The 21,662-nt window shown below is 35.4% G+C and overlaps 1 long non-coding RNA gene across 1 annotated transcript in view; it reads right to left on the bottom strand.

The window, feature by feature from the left end:
* Window positions 1-6,435: 6,435 nt before the first annotated feature.
* The window catches only part of LOC129046044 (uncharacterized), a 334,546-nt gene continuing 319,319 nt past the window's right edge, over window positions 6,436-21,662 (bottom strand). The window contains exon 12 of the long non-coding RNA XR_010407858.1: window positions 6,436-6,894. This is a non-coding gene — a long non-coding RNA (uncharacterized LOC129046044). The remainder of the gene's footprint in view (window positions 6,895-21,662) is intronic.

Raw genomic sequence — 21,662 nt, 5'->3', positions numbered from 1 at the left:
TAGATTGTTATTCTATTTTTTTTTTTTTGCCACCACACAATTTTCAACTTTTTTGTAGGTAAATTTATCAATCTTTTCTGTTATGTTTCTAGGAATATAATGCTTGTTTTACAGTGGCTCATCCAGCTAAGTGAACATAGCTCAGTGTAAGTTTAACTAGATTTCTTTCCCAACCTTGACAATAAATTATCTTTGCTAACCTTTGAGACTGGGAGGAAGGCTACCACAGAGGGTAAGGAGTAGATCTCTAAGACATTTCTTTTACAGAGCAGGTCAGATTTTATCTATTAATGTTTTATAGAAAATTTCATTTGAAAAAAGTAAAATCTAAATTAGGGGAGAAAAACTGAAACTCATTTCTCTGTTCAACTGTAATTTAGAAAACCAGACATTGACACCCCTAACCCACGCTATAGCCAAAGTGACTTATAAGAACTGTGTACACTGAAGGCTGTTCTCCATTTACCTCCTCCCAACCTCCTACTTCCAGATCTAGCTAATGTTCATTCCTCTGATAGAGGAGGGCACACTAACCTAAGCTTGTGCTTTACACATTCATACACACACTACATTTTACCATGTGTTTGAGGAAATGGTAGAGACTTTGGGGAACACAATTAGGATGGAGAGCGAGTGAAATGGTCATCTTTTAGCACCTGCCATTGGAGACCCTGCCTGGCAGGCAAAAAAGGCTGCAGGCACTCACAGATGTCAGACACGTGGATTAGAAATCTCCCAGAACAGGAATGTCCAGCTGCTGAGGACACCATTCCTAACCTTCTGGTGGCCACTGACAGAAAGGTACCTCCTGAAATGGCTACATTTCAGGGATTCCTAAAAAGAACTACATTCTATATTCACTTGTGTGGTGCTTGATAGTGAACATAGCAGTCCCATATGCACAATTTCCCCATGGTATAGTGACAGTATCACTGGACTTATCATCAGAAAATGTGGCTTCTGCTCTAACACCTGTGTGCCGCTTGGAGAGAGGCAAATGTTTCTTTAACAAGACACAGGGAACAATAAGCATAAAAGGGGAAAAGAATGATGTATTTCATTCAATTTAGAAACTTCCAGTAAAAAAAAATTAACTTTTCCTTTCTTTAAATACACATGACTGTTTAAAGACTATAACAGAGTATCATGGGAGTAAAGTGGGTTTCCTGTGGAATACAGTTGGGCCTTTTCTATCACGTCTGACAATCTCTGTCTTTTAATTGGAATGTTCAACCATGTACATTTAATATAATTATCAATATTATTGGGCTTAAATCTATTATCTTGTTATTTGTGCTTTATTTCACCCTTCTGGTTTTTGGTTGCTTTTTTCCTATCTTACTGCCTTCTTTTGGGTTAACTGAGTAATTCATACAGTTCTGTCTTTCTCCATTGGCTAACTGGCTTTACCTCTGTTTTATGTTTCAATGGTTATGCTATGCTTCATAATATGCATCTTTAATATATCTTAATTTGACTTCAAATTATAATATTTCATGTAAAATGCCTGGCCTCTATAAAGTATAAAAAAATACACTCTATCCTTTGAACCATTGTCATCTATTTTAATTCTACATTATCATAAACTTCATGACAGGTTGTTATTATTTTTTAATGATTCAATTATTTTAAAGGAGTTTTTAAAATGAGAAAAACCTATTTTATATTTAGGAACACAAAAATCTTCAATAATCTATTTTCAAATGACCTCTGGAAATTGTATATACAAACAGAACTGGATCATCACCAAGGAGGATTTGCCCCAGAAACACCTGGTAGGTTTAACATTCAAAACCCAATCATGTAATTCACCATATAAATAGAAAAAAGGGTGAGAATCCAAATAATCATCTCAAAAGGTAAGGGTATAACATCTGACAAAATTTCATGTCCATTCATAACAGAGCATCTCAACACTTAGGAATATAAGAAACATAAGAGAACTTCCTAAATTGCATAAAGGGCATCTGTGAAAAACCTGGAGCTAAAATCATACTTAAGGATGAAATATTTAAGGTTTTCTTCTTAAATCTTAGAACAAAGCAAAGGTATCTATTCTTGACACATTTATGCAACATTTTACTGGATGTACTATCAGTGCAATAAGGCCAGACAAAAAAAGACCATAAAAAAAGAGGTCAGCTCTCTTTATTCACAGATTACATATGATTGCTGTCGTGAAAATTCTAAGGAATCTCCAACTACCATAATTAATAAGTAAATTTAGCAAGATTGCAGAATATAAGGTCAATATTTAAAGTCAATTACATTTTTATATACTGTGGCATTAAAAGAACAATTTCATTTTAGAGGCATCAAAAAATGTAACATACATACTAAGGAACAAATTTAACAGAAGACTTTTAAGACTTCACTACAAGGAAGACAAAACTTTTCTGAGAGTGAATAAAAAAAAAAAAAACCCTAGTAAATGGAGAGATATAGCATACTTATGGATTAGGATATTCAATATTGCTTAGATGTCAATTCTCCACAAAATGATCTACAAAACCAATGCAACCATAATTGTAATTCCACTAGGCTTTTTTTTCTTTTAACAGAAATTGACAAGCCAATTTTAAACTTGACACAGAAATGTCAATGACCTAGGATAGCAAAAGCAACCTTGAAAAGAAGAATAAATTTGGAATACAAATACTGCTTGATACAAACTTTCTATAGAGGTATAGTATAGTATTAACCTAACAGTTGACAAAATGGTCAGTAGAACAAAATGCATTTATAGGATCATTTGATTTTTTTTTCAAAGGCTCTAAAGAAATCCATGAGGAAATCAAAATCTTTACAACATATGTTAGAAGAACTAGATATTCATATGGAATAAATAAATGTTGACCTCTACCTCACACCATACACAGAAATTTAGTTGAGCTGGATTATAGACCTAAATGTGAATGCTAAAATTAGAAAGCTTCTAAAAGGAAATAGAATTACCACTTGGAGGTAGGAAAAGTTTCTTCAACAGTACACACAAAGTAATTACCATAAAAGAAAAAAAGTGGTATATTAGACTTCATCAAAACTATATACATTTGTGCTTATCAAAAGACACCCTTAAGTAAATAGACAAGTTACAGAACGGGAAATATTCACAAAACACCTACCTGACAGAGAATTGGCATTGAAGATACATGAGTAAATTCCCTAATTCAGTAATAAAAGACAAAGAACCCAACTCAAAACTGGACAAAAGTCTTTAACAGACACTTAGGGAAAAAAAAAAAAGATCTAACATGGCCAATATGCACATTAAAAAGTACTTAATATTATCATCCAATAGAAATTCATATTAAACCATAATGAGATACTACTACACATCTACTGGAATGGCTAAAAATAAAAAGACAAATAACTCCAATTGTTGAAGAGGAAGTGCAGCAACTATGAGTCTTAAAAATTATAGGCATTAACCAAAAAGACATGAAAGCATATGTTCACAAAAAGTCTTGTAGAAGAATTTTCATGGATTTATTCATCCCAGCCAAAAAGTAGAAACAGCCCAGATGTTTATCAACAGCAAATATTTTTAAACAGGGGTATATTCATATACAATGAAATACTATTCTGTAATAAAGAATAAATCTCAGAAATATTATGCTGAATGACAGAATCCTTTCACAAAGAGTACACATTTTAGGCTTCCATTGATAAGAGGTTCTAGAAGAGGGCAAACTAAAATATGATGAACAAAGTATCAGGACAAAGATGGCCTATGGGGGAAATCCCATGACTAGGAAGGGGGAAGAGAGAACTTTCTGGGGTAAAGGAAATGTTCCATATCTTGACTGGTGGAAGCTACACAAGTGTATGCATTTGTCAGAAGCTGTAGAATAGTGCACTTAAGATTTCACATTTCAGTGTGTTTAAATTTTGTCTAAATGAAAGTACTGTAAACAAATATTGAACTATAATTAATAATATAGATACTGACATATTTAGGGATATGGGTACTAATATGTGTAACTTAGTTTAAAATGCACCAAAAATTGATAGATGTATAAATAGATGGATATGTGATGGGGTAAATATAGTAAAATATTGATGGCAGAATGTGGCGCTCACTATACAATTCTTTCAAATCATCGATGTTTGAAATGTTAGAAAAAACACTGCATGTAAAAACCTTCTATCAAATCCAAAATGCTAGACAACAAAACATGTTCTTACTAGCTCATTTAATTCTTAACACTTTCTAACTGAAAGTTTAGGTGGCTAACTCTTCCCAAAAAATCTTTATTAGCCAAGTAGTGACATGGTACTACCATGGGTTCTTAGAAGAAACTTTCGAGATAGGATAATGAAAGTCAATATCAGAAAGAAAATTATTTCCTAAAAGAACAGCAGAACATTACAGTAGGATGAAAGACTTTAAGATGTTAAACCAGACTCTATGTACAATATCTGTAACAGGTGGCCCTAACAACTGCAGTTCAGGCTCCTACTACGTGTCACTTTACAAGGAGCTTTATTTACTTTGTTTTATATAATATTCACAATTACATTGTGAGGTAGGTATTACTGTCCCTGTTTTACCAATGAGAGGGTTGACTTTCCTGAGGAGAACAATTTGCCCAAGTCACACAGCTGTCATGGGGTGAAGCCAAAGTTTTAAGGCAGGGCAGTCTGTCTCCAAAATCCATGTTGTCAACAGCTATGCTTCACTTACTCCGTCTGAACGTCCAGAGAATGGGAGAACTCACAATCATCTACAATACCCTCTTCCACTGCTGAATAGCTCTGCTTGATATATTTTTTTTCCTTGGTCTACAACTGGACTCTAAAACATCTACCAAATACACAGTTCACATTTTTGCCAGGTGTCCTTGTCAAAAATCAAGCAAATTTGTCCTTTCAAAGTCATCCAAGGAGAAAACTTTCAAGAAAAAGTGAAGACAGAGAACACACACACACACACACACACACAGGTGATCCTAATGTTGGGAGAAAGCAGGTGTCTAACAGTTGGCCAAAATGTTAAATTACTAGAGCAATTCAGTTTCCCAATTTGCCATGATGCCAGCTACCCAGAATTAACAAAGACCTGCATATATCAGCAAACAGCTGAAGATAATTTTCAGCAACACTGTGCCCAAAGCAAAGAAAGGCATTCTAAAGATCTCATTAAACCTTTAGAGCCTGAATGATCAACTGATTTCATTGTAAGCCACAGACTCTGCCTCCTGCACTCTCCAAAGTATCTCTCGAATCAACATTTTTCTGGGGAAATGATGTGTCACAGTGAGCAAGCCTACTTGCCAGGTCTTGCAAAATTGATCTGTACTAGTCCTCTCTCAGGGACTTAGGAAACATTTCCTTTTGTTTGTCCTGTTTGAGGTTTGGTGTTATGCATTGTAGGGTCTGCCCTTCTCAAGATGGCCAAACTATAAAAGACAGTTCTTTGGATATCATTTGCTTCTTGTCTTCTCAGAAATTAGTGCAGCTTCTGAGATGGCTTATCCATCAAGGCAGTCAGTGACAAAGAAGGTTCCCATCCTTTTGTACATCAGTGTCCCACCTCTATTATTAGGAAATCAATAAATTTTCAGAGTGTTTTAAGGTTTTAGGGAACCAACATGAACCAGAGGGTAAAAAAAAAAAAAAAAGAAAAAGAAAAAGAGAAATTGTTCACAAGTGTTTGGGTTGGCTAAGTACTGTTCAGTAAATGGTAACTATGAAGCTATATTTTAAGAGGCTTGGTGGTATCCACTTCCAAAATTCCTTCACTGCATATCATAAAACGCAAATACACACACACACATACACACACAAACACACACACACTTCAGCAATTCCTAATCCCTAAGTAACTGGGTTCAATGACATGAAATATTCCTCCTAATTCCAGCCCTCCTACTGAGTGAGCTCAAAGAAAGCAGTTAGTCAGACCTGAGGGCACTTGTTTCCATGACTCCTCAGACTCTAAAATTGATGAAATCATCCTTTACCCCCTCATTCTGAATCATTCAAATGGGATATAGGTCAATCCTAAAGCTATTGTACTTTTATTCCAAATAATGGTACTCAGAAAATGGTGGAAATAGAGAAATAGGAGAGGGGTCAAGACTGAGTTATCTGTGAGGTGAAAGTACACCTTGATCTAAAATGTAGCTCTCGGTTCAACAACCTAACGCATCAGCAACGTGGCTAGGTCTAGGTCTGCCCAGCTAATGACCGCAAGTCTGGGTAAACTGAATGAATCCCCAGTTAACTGTTACCAGCCAACTGCCAGCTCTCAAGTGTCACATCAAACCCAGAAGGTAAAATTTACATATTAGTTCAGAAAGAATAAAGCCACTCCTATCAAAACCAAATCCATTCAAAATAGAACGGCCTCAGCTATGTTTTAAAAACAGTGACTAGTAAACCAATTATCCATCTTCAAAAGAATTCAAATGGCTTTGAAATAAACAGCAGAAGCTTTATTCACAAATGTGTAAGAAAAGTTCTTATAATGAAAACCATTTCTTGCCTTCCATCAACCATACATGGGATGAGAAATAGAAGTTCTTAATTAAAATCAGAATTTTTGTTTTGTATGTTCATTTTTTTGTGATTCTTTTTTGCATAGGGCACTCGTAGTGAAGTCAGAGGCAACTACTCATTTCAACCCTAGTGCCATCTTGACACCACCTTGAAGATTATGATATTGTAAGGGCAGACGGCAGCAGGAAATGCTCTAACTGCAACCTTAGCTGTTGGCTTGAGCAAACTCAAGCACTATCAAAGACAAATACACTTTAATATTCCAAATGCCTCCCAACCATTCATAGATCATAAATCCAGCAGCAAGAATCCTCAGCAATACTTATCTCCAAGTCAAGGCCAACTTTTTCAGACTGAATACTTTTCTTCTTGAGATGGCCTGCTGGCAGCCTGAAATGACGAAACCAATATTTATATAAGAATATGACCATGCAGAAAAACCAAAGACTTGTTTTAATAATGCCTCAGATGTCTTTTACCTAGAGGATAGTATCTTGTGTTTTCCTAAATTTAGAATTAGACCATTAAACATAATGGTCATACTCTCATCAAAGTAAGTCATACAGAATTCCTTTGCTTTGGAATTTCTAAGGGAGAGTTTTCAAAGTCTTCATTTTAGAAGAAAGATTAAACACTGGATTTTTAAAAATTCATTTAGGTAGAAGAAAGCACATCCTCTCAATTTATAATAGCTGCCATAGACTTGGCAAAGTGAGTGCTCTGTATATTCTACCTAAGAATTATTTACAAGGTATCCTATCAAAGCTCAACCTTATTTCTGACATGACATACATCAAAAAAATAAAAGACATTTTTAAATTCCTTCTGAATCTGTCAATCTATTACCCTCTATGTCAAGAGCATGAACAACTGGGAACTTTACTGTGTGTGTGACACAAGAAAGTTGATATACTCAGTGAATGCAAAATGAACATAGAGCAAGATGGAAAATGGTCAGCTCCCCAAAGGGGGACTGTAACAATCCCCTTCTAAAGAGGAAGGGTGTGAACTGGAAAGAGCTCTGGATTGGAAGGATTCAGTTTTAGATTCTGACCCAGGGTTGTGAACCTGAAGCAAATCATATTACTTTTCTGGGTCTTAGTTTCTTTGTATAAATAACAAATATATAAACCAGACCTATTTTGCCTGCAAGTGATAGAAACCCCATTAAAAATAATTTAAATGAAGAAAAATTGGAATTATCTCATGTAATCAAAATATTTAGGTAGTAGACCTCAGGAAAGGCTGAATCTAGGTGCTTAAGGGGTCTAACAGTTTACTGTCTCTCCTTTGCTCGGTGTTCCTATCTACTGGCTTCATTCTCAGAAAGGCCCTCCTCAAGGAGAGACAAACAAGGCCTTTGGAAACTCTAGGCTTATATTCTATCTGCTGGGTAACAATAGTGGGAGAAGAGAACACATTTCTCAATGGTTTCAGCAAAACTCCTAGAACTAGTATTCATAAGCTTTAATTGATCTGATGAGCTCACACAAACTCCTGAACCCATAAATGTGACCAAGATAATACATATTCACGTTGGCTTGAGACTAAGTCACATGCTCACCAAACAAAGGAAGTCCATGTGCTATTATCCAAACAGATGTTGGTAGGAAAAAAACAACAGTTATCATAAAGGAAATGAATTAGAAGATATCAAAGCTTCCCTCACACTCTAATAATCTAAGACTTGTGGCTAACTTATAACAACAAAAAAAGTAGAAATACGTATGTAAAACACGTATGTAAAACATTGTGAACAAAATTGAAAAGAAATTTCAAGATTCATTGTAGAATCCTCCTACTTTTGAAATACTCAAAAATAAAGGAGAGATGAAAACTTTAACTTCATTATTTGTCCAAATCAGCTTTAATCTCTTAATATAAATTAAAAGTAGCAACAAAAAAGCCTGTGGAACCTTCATTTATGTAAACACCAATTGTGTTTTATTTATGTGCTACATAAATCATTCTAAGCAAAATAAATTATAGTACCCCAAATGGAGTGGTTGTGAGTTTTATGATTAAAAATAAAAAGTGATTTGGTGGAATTTGTCAGAACTGTTTCCATAAATCTTCCCCCCAGAGAAACATGTCATCACCATGAAAGGTCAGTTGTGTACCTAAAGAATAGCTAGCTCATTTGATTCAAAATGTTAAGCAATTAGAAATAATATTAAAGATACTAGTATATGAAAATCATTTATTCTCAAATGGATTAGGAAAACTCTAACAATGATAGGTATATTCTTAATAATTGTGGAAAAATTCATTGGATTATGGTTGGAGCATGTGAACCAAATTCATGTATAGAAAGAATGATGAGAGCAGCTAATAGAGAGTGCAAGTAGCTGACAATGCTCTGGGTTGTAGGAGACGAGAGAAGACACACTAATGTTGATACAAATTTAAAATGGCCTCCTCATAGGAATGGATCTGATGATTAGGATTTTAAGGAATGGTGTTTATGGTGGCTATGTGTTGTCTTGACCTAACTAAGGGATGCCCACACAGCTGGTAAGACATGATTCTTGGAAGTCTGTTAGGGTGTTTCTAAAAGAGATTGGCACTTGAATCTGTAGACTGAGTAAAGAAGATATGCCCTCACCAGTGTGGGTGGGCATCACCCAATCTGTTGAGACCCAAATACAAAAGGCAGAGGAAGGGCAAATCCTTATTCTACGTGAGCTAGAATGCCCATCTTCTCCTGCCCTCTGACATTTGATCTGGCTTTTAGGCGTTTTGACTCTGTGACTTACACCAGGGGCCTGCCCCATCCCTTCTCAGGCCTTCAGCTTTCCAGTGGGAGTTACATCATCAGCTCCCCTGGTCTTCAGGCCTTTGAACTTGGACTAAATTTTATCACTAGCTTTCCTGTTTCTCCAGATTGCACACAGCAGATTGCATCATGGCTTATCCCAGCCTCCAGGATCACATGAGCCAATTCCCATAGTAAATCTCTTCTTCTATACCTGTATCTAAAATATGTCCTGTTGGTTCAGCTTCTCTGGAGAGCTCTAACACAGTGTTCATGTTTGACTTGCAATTGGTGTTTACATAAATGAAGGTTCCACAGGCTTTTTTGTTGCTACTTTTAAATTAAAAACCATTCCATAAATTATATGTAGTCAGCATTAGCCTTTTTTCCCTTTACTTACTAGTCTTGGTCCGGTTTCTTCCATTTACTTTGGTAATTCCTAACCTTTTTTTTTTTTTTTTAAAGATTTTATTTATTTATTTGACAGAGAAAGACACAGCAAGAGAGGGAACACAAACGGGGAGTGGGAGAGGGAGAAGCAGACTCCCTGCCGAGCAGGGAGCCCGATGCGGGACTCGATCCAGGGACTCCAGGATCATGACCTGAGCCGAAGGCAGTCGCTTAACCAACTGAGCCACCCAGGCGCCCAATTCCTAACCTTTTTGAAGTATTCACTACACCCTTGAAATTCTCTATTGGGGTCATATTTGTTGGAAGCATCAGCTCTGTAGAGTGCAAGACTTCTTCCTCCCCAAAGAGGCAATCATCTTAGTACCTCATGATGTCACCATGACATATGCCACTGATGCATAATAGGATGATTTTTCAGTGCTTTGAGGATGTCTAAAGAAATAGCAAAGACAGGTTAGTAAGAAACAACTGCAAGATTTTATAGGGGCCAAGACGACTGGAGGGTCTTTGAAATTCCTTTCAGTGTTGTTCATAACATATTACACATGTATATAATCCACTTTTTTATTGTTACAAGATAGCCACAACCAGTGGCTATAGCAGAGGTTCATTTATTTATGTGAAACAGAGAATAGCAGTACATGGAAGGTTTTCCAAGGAATGGCAGAGTCTTCTAGAAAACACTCAATCCATACATTTTTCCTTTATCACTTACAGATCATCAAGGCCTACAAAACATGCCATTAAAGCTATGGAATTTTGAAGAGGCATTATTTTAAAGGGCAATACGTGGTCTCACTCATACAGCTAGCATTTTGTGGATCTGTATAATTTGTACAATGGTACATAGTAACAAATCCTTGAGCAATAAAATTCATTTAGTAGGCTGATATTTAGTTTGAGCAGAAAGTTTCTGTACAGAGATTAAGAATACCTCATAAGTATATACATGTTTACCTATCTGAAAAGAAAAAGTGTCCAGTAGTATAAAAGGTAAACCTCCATAGATATTAGTCAAGAAAGACTAGATTGTGTTTCAGTAATCATCTCTCCACTCTTAATGGCTTAAAGAGAATCATTCTTATTCACACTACACACTCATCATGGATCTGCAAGGAGACTCAACACCAAGGGAAACAGTCTGATGAAGAAATCACCATATTGAGTGTTGCCAATCCAACATCCCCCCAAAGAGAAAAGGACACTTTGCAGAACTGCCCACAGGTAATTAGAAACTCCTCTTGGCAGTGGCACATGTCACTTCTACTTAAAACGCCTTCAAAAGAATTGGCAATATCATCCCTATCAGAGTTATTACATACCTAGCAGCCACAAAGAAACCAAACAGTATAATTCTATCATGTGTCTGGAAGATAGAAAGCTGGATATATTCGGTGACAAACACTGATGACTACCACAAATCAGTTTGCAATGGAATAAAAGCAACGAAAACCAGGGCTAAAATAGTGATTCTATCACAGTTTGCATAAAAACAGAAGATCACTTGAATCTGGTAAGAAGGAATTGGAAATGAATAGTGGACCATGCAATTGCACACTATAAAGTATTTATTACCTGCTTAACATGCACTATTCAGTTCATTCTGTGGGTTCTACTCCTTCCACGTTATTTTGCTCTCTTTACAAAATCTTGAGCAAAGAAAAAATTGGGAGGGGAGATAATATTAAGGAAATGCATCTGAATTCCTGAACTAGCTAATATCCTTTTGCACAAGGAGATCAGAGAAGGTTAATAACATCTCATACCCAGTGATATTGAATAACAGATATTCCTATGTAAATGGGCACCCCTTACCCAGGTGCACGTGAAGCATATTATTGCTTCCTTTCTTGGCGTACAAATTATGAAATTTAAGTTAGTTAATTTAGTCAGTGTTAATAATGTTTAAAGCATTGTAGGAATGTATTTTAAGAACTTCTTGGATTGACATCTCAGACCCTACCCCTGATTTTAAAGATTTCACTGTGAAGCTGATCCAGCTTGCTACCTCCTCAGACCCATAGACCCGCAATCTCTGGACTGATGGTGGATGTGGCATTCTCACAGTTCATGGGTAGAAATGGTTTTGATCAGTATATGCCTCTTATGTAGCTCTAAAACCTTGCCACATTTACACCATTTGGGGAATATAGGAAAACTTCTCTATTAGCCACTCCCTCTTCTTACAGATACTTTCACCATATCATTATCTAGCCCTTGATGTGATTATTTGATGGTGCTAATTTTAGGACTGCAGAGAAAATGTTTTGGTCCATGGAGTAAGGTTGCTCTTATGTGACCAACTTTATAGAAACTATTACTAAAAACGGCTTTAAAAAATAATTATATATCCCAGTAAAATTTATAAAGAGAGATAAACAATAAATATAAAATGATGTAATGGTCCTCTTTGCTTCCTGGCTCCCTACTTGAGTTGGAATATCTCATCTCATCTTCTCTGGACTTCAGAATAGGATTTAAACAACTGGCTGCAAATCTGCTTCTCAGGCCTTCAGACTTGGACTAAATTATAACCACTGGCTTTCTGGGGTCTCCAGCTTGCAGGTGGAAGACCATGGTACTTCTTAATCTCCATAATCTCCTTCCTCTATGATTGAAGGTAATTTTTGTATATTCCCTGTCCACCATGCCCTTCTTATCTGATGGCTTCTTGTGAAATTTAAAGTGGTTAATTACTTTAAAGTGGTTCAAATAGAGTCTAGCAGGGACAAAGATGGAGACATTGGAGGCTCCTGAAGTTCCTCCCATGGATGCACCAAATTTACAGCTACACATGAAGCAATTCCCTCTGGCAGAAATCCAGAAACTAGTTGTGTGACTTCTACCCATTGGACAACTGGGACAATATCAAAACTGGCAGTGTGCTGAGTATGAGCACAGTGCCATACAATAAGGAGGGAACTCCCAACTCCCAGCTTCCCCCTGAGGAGTGAAGGGTTTGAACCAAATACCTAGCAACTCAACTAGCTTTTAAAGCTGCCACCCAAGGGACCTAGTTCTGAAAGACAATGGGTTTACATTCAAGAGTCACAAATGACTATAGCAAACAAAGAAGCAGTTGTTAACAGGTGCATGAACACTTGCACAACTACTCCCCAGGGCTCAGTGCAGAGGGACCAAGCAAAAATGTCTATCTCCCAGTCTTTCCCTGGAAGAGGTTTGATTGCATCCTCTAGAAGCTGCTGCTTGAGGGTCCAGTTTCACTAGCGAACATTTACATGCTGACATAAATACTTGCCAGAGGCTGTTTGTTTCTTGTTGTTGCATCTTAGGAATTTTCTATATATTCCAGATGTAAACCCCTTATCACATACATTACCTTTTTATTCTGGTAACATTATTTTTGATGCACAAAGGTTTTTTAATTTTCATGAAATCCAAGGTGTCTATTTTTTTTTATTGTCTGTGCCTTTGGTGTCATATCCAAGAAAACACTGCCAAATCCAATGTTGTGAAGTTTTGTCTTATGTTTTCTTCCAAGCATTTTATAGTTTTAACTCTTATGTTTAGGTCTTTCATTCATTTTGAGTTAATTTTTGTACATGGTATTAGGTAAGGGTCCACCGTCTTCTACATGTGGATATTCAGTTTTCCTAAAACCACTTGTTGAAGAGACTGCCTTCTCCCCCCCACTGAATCATCTTGGCACCCTTGTCGAAAATCACTTGACCATTTATGTGAGAATTTATTTCTGGGCTCTCCATTCTGTTCCACTGGTCTACATAACTGTCTTTATGCCAGTACCTCTTTTTTTTTTTTTATTACTATAAATTTGTAGTAAGTTTTGAAATGAGGAAATATAAGCCCTCCAACTTTGTTTTTCTTTTTGAGGATTGTTTTAGCTATCCAGGGTCTCTGGAGATTCCATATAAGTTTTAAGACCTTTTTTTTCTATTTCTGCAAAAATATTGAGATTTTGGTAAAGATTATATGGATTTTGTAGCTCTCTGACATCTTAAGATTGTCTTTCAATCCATGAATATATGATGTTTTCATTTACTTATGCCTTTAATTTCTTTCAGCAATGTGTTATAGTGTTCACTGTATAAGTCTTTTGCCTCCTTTATTATTCCTGATGCTATTTTAAGTGGAATCATTTCTTTAATTTCCTTTTCAGATTGTTCATTGTTGGCTTATAGAAATGCAATTGGTTTTTTTGAGTTGGTTTTATATCCTGCTACTTTGTTAAATTCACTTATTATTTCTAACAGGGTTTTTTTGTGAAGTCATTAGGGTTTTCTACATATAATACTGTATCATTTGCAAACAGAGATAATTTTACTTCTGCCTTTCCAGTTTGGATGCCTTTCATTTCTTTTTCTTGCCTAATTGCTCTGCTTAGAACCTCTACTACTATGTTGAACACAAGTGGCAAAAGTGGGCATCCTTGTTTTGTTCCTGATTTTGGAAGAAAATCTCTTAGTGTTTCTCCATTGACTATGATTTTTTCCATGGGTTTTTCATATATGGTTTTATTATGTTGAGTTAGTTTCCTTCTATTCCTAGTTTATTAAGTGTTATTATCATGAAGGTCTACTGAATTTTGCCAAATGCTTTTTATGCATCAATTGAGATGATCATACTGCTTTAAACTTCATTCTATTCATGTAGTATATTATACTCATTGATTTTCATATTTGAACCATACTTGCATTCCAAGAATAAATCTAACTGGTCATGGTGTGTAATACTTTTAATATACTGAATTTGGTTTGCTAGCATTTTGAAGATTTTTATATTAATGTTCATAAGGGAAACTGCCCTATAGTTTTCTTACAGTGTTTTTGTCTGGCTTTGGATCAAGGCAATGCTGACCTCATAGAATGAGTTAGGGAACATTCTCTACCCTCTACTCTTTTGGAAAAATTTGAGAAAGATAGGTGTTAGTTGTTGTTTGAATGTTTGGTAGAATTAACCAGTGAAGTCATCAGGCCCAGAGATTTTCTTTATTGGGTGATTTTTTATTACTAGTTTAATCTCATTACTAGTTACAGGTCTATTCATATTTTCTATTTATTTGTGATTCAGTCTTAGTAGGTTTTGTGTTTCTAGGAATTTGCCCATTTTATCTTGATTACCAATTTTTTTGGTATACAATTGTTTACAGTACTCTCTCATAAGCCTTTCTATTTCTAAAGCATCAATAATAATGTCCTCATTTCTTTCTTTTCTCCCTCAGTATAAACTTATTTTTGTGCTAATTTTACACAAAGAATCTGAAATAGGTGAGGCACACTGTACGATGATATTGTGTAGCCATTTAAGGCTTTGTTTCTTTAAATATAGATGCTGACAGAAAAGATGAACTAAATGCAATCTACTTTTTCCTTAGCTGACTGATTTTTTTTGAGAATTGTAAACTATAAAACTAAACCAAGTAAATGTTGAAAGTTTATTATAAACAACATCATAACTTATAGTTACACCAGCACATCTAACAGCCCCCAAAGAAGTTTGGAAAATATTTCTGAATTCCTGAAATCACTTTTTGGAAAGCTATGGTTAGATATGCTCCTCTTTTCATATATTCTACAGCTTGGTAGCTTGGTAGGAAGCACATCAATGTATCACTATCCCCAGTGGAGCTGAGGTTGTCCCTGTAGCATCATCAGCATGGGTCGCAGCTCCAGATACTTGACAAATCTCCTTTCAACCATGTGTTTTGAATTTTATACTATTTGTAGATATAACAGTAGCAGTAAATCCTATCTTATGGATTTTCCAAATTCATCAGGACTTCCCTCAAAGCCTACAGTGCCATCACAGTGCTCTGTCCTACACATACCAAAGCCACTCTCAGCTGCATCCAGAATAAAACCTTCAGATGTTTATGTTCTCCACACTGCTTCAGTTACATTCTTAAAACACCAAGTCTTAAGGACAAAAGAAGGCTTGAGCTGTGCACCAAGGCCAGGCTGAGTAGGAGGAGCATGATAAGCAGAGGCAGATTCAACTTCTGTACCATGGCTACATGCCAGATGGTCAAGCTTGAGAAAAGTCACAGGCCCATGCAACTGGCACAGACCTAACTGTTGGTCCCTACTTTGGGTTCTGATTTTAGCAACTGAAGCTTCTTTTTTTCTTAGTCCATTTGGCTAAATTTCAATTTTCTTGATCTTTTTGAAGAAACAATTTTTGGTTTTATTGATTTTTCTCTATGGTTTTTCAAATCTATATTTCATTTATCTGTCCTAATCTTTATTATTTCCTTCTTTCTGCTAGCTTTAGGTTTAGTTTGCTCTTTTCCTAGTTCCCTAAGTTGTAAAGTTACATCGTTGGTTTAAAATCTTGCTTCTTTTTTTAAGATAAGGATTTTAGTTATAAATTTCCCCCATAGTGCTGCTTTCACTGTGTCCCATAAGTTTTTGGTATGTTATGTTTTTGCTGTCATTTCTCTCAAAATATTTCCTAATTTCTCTTGTGTTTTTTTGATTCATTGGCAATTTAAGAGAATGTTGCTTAATTTCCACAAAACTGTGCATTTTCCAGTTTTCCTTTTGTTATTGATTTCTAACTTTATCCCATTGTGGTCAGAAAAGATAGTGTTATATCGATCTTTTAAAATCCATTGAGACTTAATCTGTGGCCTAATATATCGTCTATCCTGGAGAATGTCCCATGTGTACTTGAGAAGAATGTGTATTTTGTTGCAGTCGGGTTGCGTAGTATGTTCCATAAACGTTGGATCTAACTGGCTTATATGTTGTTCAAGTTCTCCATTTCCTTATTTATCTTTCACCTGGCTTTTCTATCCTTATTGAGAATCGGATACTGAAAATTTCAACTCTTATTATACAACTGTCTATTTTTCCCTTTAATTCTGTCAATTTTTACTTTATATTTTTTGATGGTCTGTATATTATGTACATAAATGTTTGTAATTGTTCTATCTTCTTACTGTATGCAACTTTCATTAATATACAATGTCCTTCTTTGTCCCTTGTAATCTTTTGATTTAAATAGGCTTTTGCTTTAAAGTCTATTTTGTCTGATATTAGTATAGCCATCTCTGTCCTCTTTTGGTTACTATTTGCATGAAATCCATTTTTCCATCCTCTCACTTTCAACCTATTTGTGTGAGACCCTTAACAAACAGATGGAAAACATAAAAAAGAACCAATCAGAGATGAAGAACACAATAAATGAAATTAAAAACCACTTGATAGAATAAATAGCAAGCTAGAGGAAGCAGAGGAATGAATTAGTGACCAGGAAGACAGAATAATGGAAGTTAATCAAGCTGAGCAAATGAGAGAAAAAAGAATCACGCAAAATGAGAAAAGAACAGGGGATTCAGTGACTTCATCAAATGTAATGACATTAGAATTAAAAGGATCCCAGAAGAAAAAAGAGAGAGAAAGGGGGGCAGAAGGTTTATTTGAAGAAATAATAGGTGGAAGCTTCCCTAATCTGGGCAAGAAAACAGATATCCAGGCACAGAGATCCCTTAAAATCAACCTAAGGAGGTTCATACCAAGACATAAAATGGCAAAAAGTAGAGAAAAAGAAAAAAATTTTAAAGCAGCAAGAGAAAAGAAGACCATTATATACAAGGGAATCCCCAGAAGGCTATCAGTGGATTTTTCAGCAGACACTTTGCAGGCCAGAAAGGAGTGGCATTACATATTCAAAGCACTGAAAGGGAAAATCTGCAGCCAAGAATACTCTATCCAGCAAGGCTATCGTTCAGAATAGAATGAGAGATAAAGAGTTTCTCAGATTAACAGAAACTAAAGGAGTTCATGACCACTAAACTCTCCCTACAAAAAAATATTAAAGGGGACGCTTTGGATGAAAAGTAAAGATCATAAATCAGAGTATGAAAAATAAGTATATCTGTAAAAACCAGTTAAGAGATTCACAAAATAAAAGAATGTAAAATAGTCCACCATATATCTAAAACATGAGGAAAGGAGTAAAGAATGGGTTAAAAATTAAGTGACCATGAACTTAATATAGATTGCTGTATACAGGAGAGGTTATATGCAAACCTCATGATAACCATAAATCAAAAATCAAGTAACAGTATGCAAATAATAAAGAGAAACGAATCGAAGTTCATCACTAAAGAAAACCAGCAATCCATGTAAGAGATCAAGGGAAGAAAGCATCAAAGAAAAATTACAGAAATAACCACAAAACAAGTTACAAAATAGGCAATAAATACATATCTATCAATTACTTTGAATGTAAATGGACTAAACACTCCAATCAAAGGACCTAGAGTGACAGAGTGGATTAAAAAAAACAAGATCCAACTATATGCAGCCCACAAGGGACAAGTTTCAGACCTAAAGACACCTACACATTGAAAGTGAGGGGATGGAGAAACATTTATCATGCAAATGGATGTCAAAAGAACACCAGGGTAACAATACTTATATTGGAAAAAACAGACTTTAAAACAAACTCTGTAACAAGAGACAAAGAAGGACACTATCCAATAATAAAAGGGACACTTCAGCAAGAAGATATAACAATTATAAGTATTTATGCACCCAGCATGAGAGCACCCAAATACATAAAACAGTTAATAACAAACATAAAGGAACTAATCAATAATAATACAACAACAGTAGGAAGCTTCAATACCACATTTACATCAATGGACAGATCATCCAAACAGGAAATCAAAAAGCAAATAGTGGCTTTGATGACACAATGGACCAGATGACTTAAAATATATATTCAAAAGATTCTATCCTAAAACAGCAGAATGCACATTCTTTTCAAGTGCACATGTAACACTCTTCAGAACAGATCAGATATTAGGCCACAAAACAAGTCTCAACAAATTTAAAAAGATCAAAGTCATACCATGCGTCTTTTTTGAGGACCACATCATGAAAATAGAAATCATCCACAAGAAAAATTCTGGAAAGACCATAAATACATGGAGGTTAAATAACATGCTACTAAACAATGAATGGGTCAACCCAGAAATCAAAGAAGAAATCAAAAATTACATGGAAACAAATGAAAATGAAAATACAACAGTTCAAAATCTTCTGAATGCAGCAAAAGTGGTTCTAACTTGGAAGTTTGGAGCAATACAGGTCTACCTCAAGAAGAAAAATCTCAAACAACATAACCTTATACCTAAAGGAGCTAGAAAAAGAACAACAAACAAGAACCAAACCCAGCAGAAGGAAGGAAATAAAAGTTTAGAGCAGAAATAAATGACATAGAAACTAAGATACCTAACTAACTAAAGAGATCAGTGAAGCCAGGAACTGATTCTTTGAAAAAATTAATAAAATTGATAAACCTCTACACAGATTTATCAAGAAAAAAAGAGAAAGGACTCAAAATCACAAATAAGGAGAAATAACAACCAATGCCATAGAAATACAAATAATCAGAGAATGTTATTAAAAACTATATGCCAACAAATTGGACAACCTGGAAGAAACGGATAAATTCCTAGAAACATATAACCTACAAAACAAACAGAAACAAATAGCAAACTTGAATAAAGCAATAACTAGCAAAAAATCAGTAATCAAAAATCTCCCAACAAACAAAGTCCAGGACCACATGGCTTCACAGGAAATTCTACCGAACATTTAAAGAAGAGTTAATACCCGTTCTTCTCAAAGTATTCCAAAAAAGAGAAACGGAAGGAAAAACCTCCAAATTCTTATGATAAATGAATTCAGTAAGGTGTCAGGATACAAAATCAAATTCCAGATAAATATACCACTAAAAAAAGAACTATAGGCTAATATCTCTGATGAACATAGATGTGAAAATCCTCAACGAACTACTAGCAAACCAAATCCAACAATACATTAAAAAAATCATTTACTACAATTAAGTGGGATTTATTCCTGGGAAGCAAGGATGGTTCAATACTCAAATCAATCAATATGATACATCTCATCAATAAGAGAAAGGATAAAAACTACATGATCATTTCAATAGATGCAGAAAAAACACTGGACAAAGTACAACGTCCATTCATGATAAAACCCTCAACAAGTAGGTTTAGAGGGAGCAGACTTCAACATAATAAAGGCCATATATGAAAAACCCACAATGAATATCACTCTCAATGGGGAAAAAATTGAGAGCTTTTCCTCTAAGGTCAGGAACAAAACAAGTCCACTCTCACCACCTTTATTCAACCTAATACTGGAAGTCCTAGCCACAGCAATTAGACAACAAAGAGAAATAAAAGGCATCCAAATTGGTAAGGAAGAAGTAAAACTCACTATTTGCAGATGACATGACACTATATATAGAAAACCCTAGAGACTCTCCCAAAAGTCTATGACAACTGATAAATGAATTCAGTAAGGTGGCAGAATACAAAATCAATGTACAGAAATCTGTTGCATTTCTATACAGTAATAATGAAGCATCAGAAAGAGAATTTAAGAAAATAACCCAATTTACAATTGCACCAAGAATATTAAAGTACCTAGGAATTAGCCAAAGAAGTAAAAGACCTGTACTATAAAACACTGATTAAAGAAATTGAAGAGGACACAAAGAAATGGAAAGACATCTCATGTTCATGGACTGGGAGAACAAATACTGTTTAAATGTCTATACTACCCAAAGCAATCTACACAATTAATAAATCCCTATCAAAATACCAACAGTATTTTTCATAAAACTGGAACAAACAATCCTAAAATTTGTATGGAACTAAAAAGGACCCCTAATAGCCAAAGCAATGTTGGAGAAAAGCAAAGCTGATGATACCACAATTCTAGATTTCAAGTTATACTACAAAACTGGAGTAATCAAAACAGTATGGTGCTGTCACAAAAACAGACACATAGATCAATGGGACAGAATAGTAAACCCAGAAACAAACCTATAATTATCTGATAAATTCATCTTCAACAAAGGAAAAAAGAATATGCAATGGGAAAAAGTCTAACAAATAGTGTTAGGAAAACTGGACAGCTACATACACAAGAATAAAACTGGACCAGTTCCTTACACCATACACAAAAATTAACTCAAAATGGATTAAAGACCTAAATGTGAGATCTGAAACCATAAAAGTCCTAAAAGAGAGCACAGGCAGTAATTTCTTTGACATTGGCCATAGCAACATTTTTCTAGATAGGTCTCCTGAAGCAAGGAAATAAAAGCAAAAATGAATTTTTGGGGCTACCTCAAAAAGCTTCTGGGGTACCTGGGTAGCTCAGTCAGTTAAGCATCTGCCTTCAGCTCAGGTCATGATCTTTGAGTCCTGCCTGGGATCGAGCCCCATGTCAGGCTCCCTGTTCAGCAGGAAGTCTGTTTTTCCCTCTGCCTCTTTTCCTACTTGTGCTCACTCTCCCTCACTTTCATTCTCAAATAAATAAAACTGTAAAAAAAATTAAATTAAAAAGCTTCTGCATAGTGAAGGAAACAATGAACTAAAAGACAACCTACTGAATGAGAGAAGATATTTGCAAATGACATATCTGATAAAGGGTTAGTATCCAAAATATATAAAGTATACAATCAACACCCAAAAAACAAATAATCCAATTAAAAAATGGGCAGAAGACATGAAAAGATATTTCTCCAAAGAAGACATCCAGATGGTCAACAGACACATGGAAAAGATACTCAACATCACTCATCTTCAGGGAAATACAAATCAAAATGACAAGGAGATACCACCTCACACCTGTCAGAATGGCTAACATCAAAAACACAAAGAACACCAGGTGTTGATGAGGATGCAGAGAAAGGGGAACCCTCTTACACTGTTGGTGGGAATGCAAACTGTGCAGCCGCTCTGGAAAACAGTATGGAGGTTCCTCAAAAAGTTGAAAATAGAACTACCCTATGACCCAGCAATTGCACTACTATTATATACATACATACATACATACACACACACACACACACACACACACACACACTGGAATATTATTCAGCCATAAAAAGAATGAAATCTTGACATCTGCAATGACATGGATGGAGCTACAGAGTATAATGGTAAGTGAAATAAGTCAATCAG

This window comes from Mirounga angustirostris, unplaced genomic scaffold, assembly GCF_029215605.1.
Source record: "Mirounga angustirostris isolate CCGP_5_RB_7025 unplaced genomic scaffold, mMirAng1.0.hap1 SCAF_15, whole genome shotgun sequence".
NCBI lineage: Eukaryota > Metazoa > Chordata > Mammalia > Carnivora > Phocidae > Mirounga > Mirounga angustirostris.
This window is presented reverse-complemented; position numbering and strand designations above follow the sequence as displayed.